The sequence below is a fragment of the Macrosteles quadrilineatus genome, unplaced genomic scaffold, assembly GCF_028750875.1.
Source record: "Macrosteles quadrilineatus isolate MER2022 unplaced genomic scaffold, UCM_ALF_1.0 Scaffold_3__2_contigs__length_128488019, whole genome shotgun sequence".
In the NCBI taxonomy this organism is placed as follows: domain Eukaryota; kingdom Metazoa; phylum Arthropoda; class Insecta; order Hemiptera; family Cicadellidae; genus Macrosteles; species Macrosteles quadrilineatus.
In genome coordinates, this window is record NW_026542596.1 from 98,571,370 (window position 1) to 98,577,369 (window position 6,000).

At 31.4% G+C, this 6,000-nt stretch overlaps 1 protein-coding gene across 1 annotated transcript in view; it reads right to left on the reverse strand.

Moving 5' to 3' along the window:
• Positions 1-3,099, reverse strand: part of LOC128990815 (neuropeptide CCHamide-1 receptor-like) — a 38,303-nt gene extending 35,204 nt beyond the window's left edge. Inside the window, exon 1 of the mRNA XM_054413405.1 lies at positions 3,068-3,099. The gene's annotated coding sequence lies outside the window, so the exon portion shown is untranslated. The remainder of the gene's footprint in view (positions 1-3,067) is intronic.
• Positions 3,100-6,000: the final 2,901 nt, after the last annotated feature.

The following is a 6,000-nucleotide window of genomic DNA, read 5'->3' on the forward strand; positions in this document are numbered from 1 at the left end:
AACCAAATGTTTCTGAACAATACGTTGCGTGATTTTAATATTTTGTTCATAGTAAATATATCTGAAAATAATGTGTGTGGCGTTTTGATAGTTACTTTATATGAAAACTTAAAAAATATACATGACCTAGTCATTACATTTAACTCCTTAACAAACATATTTCAAACATATGCATGTAGGCTACACGTTTAACTTATTAAATGCTCAGCTTATGACAGTACCGAACTTATGGGGACCAAGCTTTGACGAGGGAAATTCATTAGGATAATCTGAGAGCAGTCTTTGGTCAGTGTAAATTATCTATTGTGTTTTATCCGTGTTCTGTTAAAATAGTAATGTTGTTGACTTTGTTTGTGTGAGCAACGCTTCTGATTCTTGTCCAAACATGTTAAAAATAGCTAATAATATACATTTGATAATCAAAATAATATTTAACAGGTCATAATACCCTTTTGAAACTTTTTATAAATCAACGATGGATTAAATTATGAGAATTTTATAATGATTTTAATTTTTTCGTTGTTCCACCGTGCCACGTCACATCCGTAAGGTGGTCTGGGTCACGCACGGTCTCACAAAATATTTAATATCCTAGTTGTGTATTAACAGATTTTTACAATAAATGTATGGTTGGATTAGTCAAACATTCTCCCAATCCGAATCCTTTAATGGTTTTTAGTAGAATCGTTCGTTTTAAAAATCACATACAGATAGTCAAAAAACTAGGTATTTAGATCCTGATTTTAAAATAGTATTATAGTATATTTCGTACCTAGGGCCGAAAATGAGGTTTTTTTAAAATGAGGTCTCGAGATAGTTTTTAAGTTCGAGACGAAGTCGATAACTTAAATCGATTGAGAGCTGCAAAACCATTTCGGTCCGTGGTACGAACGCTATTTTTCACCACACTATAGCCTACCCTATTACCACTATTCACCACTATAATAATGCACACTGATAGTCAACACAACTACAAATTTAAGGTTATGTGAAGAAATAATTTGAGGAATCAGCAAAAATAAAAATAAATAGTTGCTAGGCAACGGTGACAATAACACAATTCTATTGCAATGCTGGATTTTGTTTGTGTATTTAAGATGCATTCATGTTTTAAGAAAGTAAGCGGACAGCTGATTTTGCGGCCCCGGCCTGTAAAAACCTGCTCGGTCCCCAAATGACGATGACAGCTGGCATGGCCAGCAAAACGTAATTTTCACCAATTAACGTATGTAATACAGCCAAAAACATCATAGTGTGGTGAAACAATATTTTTTTCTAATACTATTTATCTTACTATTTTATAAATGTGAAAGTTTGTTTGTTTGTTTAAAAATTTGCGTAATTGCAATCGCGATAAAGGTTCTGGACGAAAGATAACACAGTTCTTGGGTAACATACTAAACTGAGGGGTTGCGTTATGTTATTTTAAGCTACATTTACTCATTCTTGGTATCTGAAGCTTTAATTTTCAGGTAATAAAACCTTTGTAGTTTGGTTGTAAATTGACCTAACCCTACGTTTATTTGGTTAATTCGTTTTCAATATCTAAGGTTTAATTTATTTAATTTCTTGGATAAGTAAAATCGTAATAAATTTATAAGTGAAAATTACATTAACTTCGTTTACACTATTCACAGGGCTAATAAAAGATGTTCAGGAAATTTTGGGCTTGTCTGCAAACAAATGTAACACCTCCATTGAATCTTCACAAATATTGATTAAATAACAACAAAAATACTTCCATTCGATTGTGTTAGGTTCCACCTATCCCAAAGATTGATTATAGTAAATCAGCACCGGTAATCAATAGCAAACAACTCCTTCTATTGAAGTTGTTTAAAAAAAAATTATTTTAAACTATTCATCTACTTCAAATAAATGCAAAGCATTAATAGAACTCCTGTCACAGAATGTTTGGGGATTTTATTTCAAAGTGATTTTTTTAATATTTGGTCTACAGAGATGGGTAATTGATAGTTATATTTTGTTTTATAAACCCAGAGAACTTGCCTCAAAGGAAATTTCAGTAAGTTTTTCAAACAAATCTAATCAACCGGAAATACAAAGAGATATCATTTGATATTGCACTCACTGTCTTGGTTTATTTATACATGAAGAATAATTTAAACTTCCATTTGATGAATCTTTTCTTTGATTCTTTCTTTAAAAAGTAAAGTAAGCATCCTAAGGCAAAATTGTTTATTACTTGTTCAAAGCTTTGTGTGAAATTCAAAGTGGAATTTACAGATGTTATGTTGTTTAAACAATAACTTTCATATTAAAGTTCGTGAAACTTGTATTTCAAATAATTATTATTATTTTATCTCTTATCATCGGCTCATTTTAGTTCATTACTTGAACAGTTTTAACACGTTCACTACCATCTGACACACTCCTCTGTATCCAATAAAATTAATACTGAGTTAATTTAAAAAACAGACTCCGTCTCAAGTTTTTAACAGACCATATTGGGAAATCAATCTGTACACGCCATAATAAGTACTAAACCTACACCTGCTATGACAAATTAACTTTGTTTACTGCCTCAAAATATACAACAAACTATTGTCTATAAATAAGTAAGGTTGTATCTATTTAATCTTAAAAGGGCTTGCAGGCCTTCATTAAAAATGTTCCAATTTCGGTAGCTCCCTCCAAATTATTTAAATGTCTAGATTATGTCAGGCTAAAATAATCTTAAGGAGTTTGGGTAAACTAACTAGTTTTAATCGAGAAAATTACAAGATAAAACAATATTTCTATAGAGTTCACAACCAAAAACGTTATTCAACATCATTTAAAAATAAAAACCATAAAACTTTTATTCTAATTTGAAATATTGTTAGTCAAATTAAAAACAAAGATATTAATAAAATTTTTTTATAAAACCTCGGCTTGATTTAAAAGTATTCACGTTAACCTGGACAAATCTATCTTAAGGCTATCTAAGAAAAACTCTATGGTGTAAAATTCAGAACATGAACTTTTGGATACAAAAAAGAGAGTAGTAAAATCCATGGGATTTTTTTAAATCGAGTTATTAAAACTATTGTTCACAAATAGTTACCTGCGTCAGCAGTTAACACTGTCAAGTCAGTCGCCGAACTGAGAGTGACTTCTGACATTGTCGCCTTTAGTTGTTATCAGTGCCCTTGATAAAAATAAAACTAGCGGTCTATAATCTAGTAGTTTGTGATAACAGAATAGTCTAACTATGATTTGCTGCATAGCCACTCTTTGATGGTTTTCAGTTTTTGTTGTACCATCGCCATCGTTAGCCCTTTTTATTACATCTAGAGTAAAATTCTTAATGAACTGTTCTTTTAAGCAAATGTGGCGGTCGTATAGGCATATTTTGCCGGAAAATCTATGATTTAATTGTGCTATGATAATTAACTCAACTTAATGGGAATATACTGTATATTAATACACCTCAAGATTATCGTGACTATCTTTGCAAAAACCTATAAAAAGTTGCTAAATAGAAGGTATAGTCTTGGGAATGATTGCAGGCACATAAAATGCATTAGCATGCCGACGTAAAATGTTAAAAATACATATATATATATACTATTTTGTTTACTTCAAAACTTGGCCTGACAATGAACAATATTGACAATCCAATATTGACTTCCGTAGATTCTATTTGACATAAACATATAAATTATATTTTTACGACAATTGAAAGAGATGTAAAACTGTCACAAATTTAACATTAGAGTCTTTTTGAACGATTCAAGATGGCTAAAACTAATGATGACGTTTTAAGTTGGCTACATCTTCGTGTTTGTGTACTATCAGTGTATGACTTCATGTTGCACTGCACCGACAACATTATACACACCAAGACTGAATTCGACAGCTCGTCCAAGACTGAATACATTACTTCAAAAATGAAACAGTATCTAATTGCCAGACCATTACACTTCAATAGAATTCATTACCGATCACACGTATTCAAGTCTTTGGTTCGTCCAGCTCATGAATACAGGCCTGTCATTGTTGTAGCCACATCAACAAAAATACATTACTGCACTTGAGGATATCCAAAAGCACATTGAGAGAAAGTTGGGACTTGGGTTTCTTATTAAATTCCTATTGTCACTTATATTGAGGAGCAGTTTGACATTCTTCCACTGCATATACGCAGAAATGCTTATCTTATTGCGCTCTACAAGTTTTTTATCTGGACAGTCCTGCTCTCCTAGTTTAGCGGATGTCATCCCTAGGAACTCCCTATGTGATCTTCCTATAAGAAGTGTCATCTTCCTACTTTGCATGCCTACAACAGTGGTCTTTAAGACCCCTCAGATATGGATGTGAGGTTTCAGAGCAAAACAACATTCCGTTGTTTCTGCTAAGTCTTTTCGAATTACAGTGGTCCTGGTGATAGCTCTTTAATGCATTTATACCAGGCTCATCGGGGCTACAAGGCATTATTTTATTGGCGGTTCGATATATTTTCTGCCAACTAATATTTTACCTTATTTATTAGTTTATTATGAATTTTTCGCTTTAATTGTATTTCTACATTTCCATGCATGTTATTAATTGTATCACAAACCAATCACCTCTTGTTTTTCTATTCTTGATATTGTTATGATACATTGGACTAAACTTATTATTTTCATACCGTTGGGAAAATTTTTATTTTTAATTAAATTACTTTTCTTGTATGTCAAAGGTTGCATTTTTTTTAGTACTATAAATTAAGTTATTTACCTCCTTTGAAATCCTTGTTAATTGCCAACTTATTATCTTTATTCCATTTTGATTCATTATCGATGTGGTTATTTATTTGTCATTGATGTTGCTTAATCTCAGTTGCATTTACTATATTAGCATGCTAATTGATTTGAACTACTACACATCTGATTGAAAACGAAGTTACCCGTTGAATGAATATATTTAATGAATGAATATATTAAATATAAAACTGAACATAATGATACAAAACACGAACATAAATTATGCGTACGGCTTGCTACCTAACGGTCTATGTAGTAAATTCTGTCGATTCAGTACCGTGCAATTTTATATTGGTTTCGGTAACGCAAAATCCAGTCCGTGTGATATTCAGTATTAACAACGCTTTGCGAATTAATTAAGTTCCCCGATAGCTTAGTTTACTGCCATGTAGCTATCACCGAAACAGTCAAACAATGTATTAGTGAACTCAGTTTGAATATTACAATTTCAATCTAAATCTAGTTTACTTGTATCATTGGTCACAACTATTCAACCCTGCATTAGAAAAATTCTGAATTGTTCAATTTGTCGGAAATATGCGTTACAACTTATTAGATTGTAACCCAACAAAGCTAAGGAATGATTTGTAAGATCCGACTTTTACATGATGTTGTACAACAAAGATTGATTAACATTATCTACATCTTGTTGGTAGGATTCTCGCACGCCGCGAAGCTATTGTTCAACATCATAACCATTAATCTGTTCCAATTCCAAAGCTTGATTGTGGGATGCTTGCTTCATTACATCTATATCGCACAATTTGAAATTGTCCTTGCCTCTTCTGAATGAACTAATAAAGCTGCAATTTGTTATAATACTGATATGTAATCTCAATAATTATAACTGTTGTAGTTTTGTACTTAGTTATAATAAAAGACTTCTTCAATTACAAGCAAGGTTAAAAATGCTTTTAAACATCTTGTAAGACCCCAAATATATGTAAAAATATAAAATGGAACATAATAGGACAGTTAGCATTCCATTCGTACAATTATTAGATCCTTTATTATGTACAAAAACGCAACAAATGCATGGGAAAATCTTTTCAACAGATTTTAACATGGGGACACAATTTATTATGTTACGACAATGCAAGTACAATCGTTAATTAAAAAATCAATAAGACAATGAAAAATCCTGTATCATTTGTATACAACATCAACAAAAATTAGTCTATACGAAGGTCAAACAGTTCTTATTTCATCAGTATTCCAAGGATTTGTCAGAAATTATCATGTTTATTTTTGT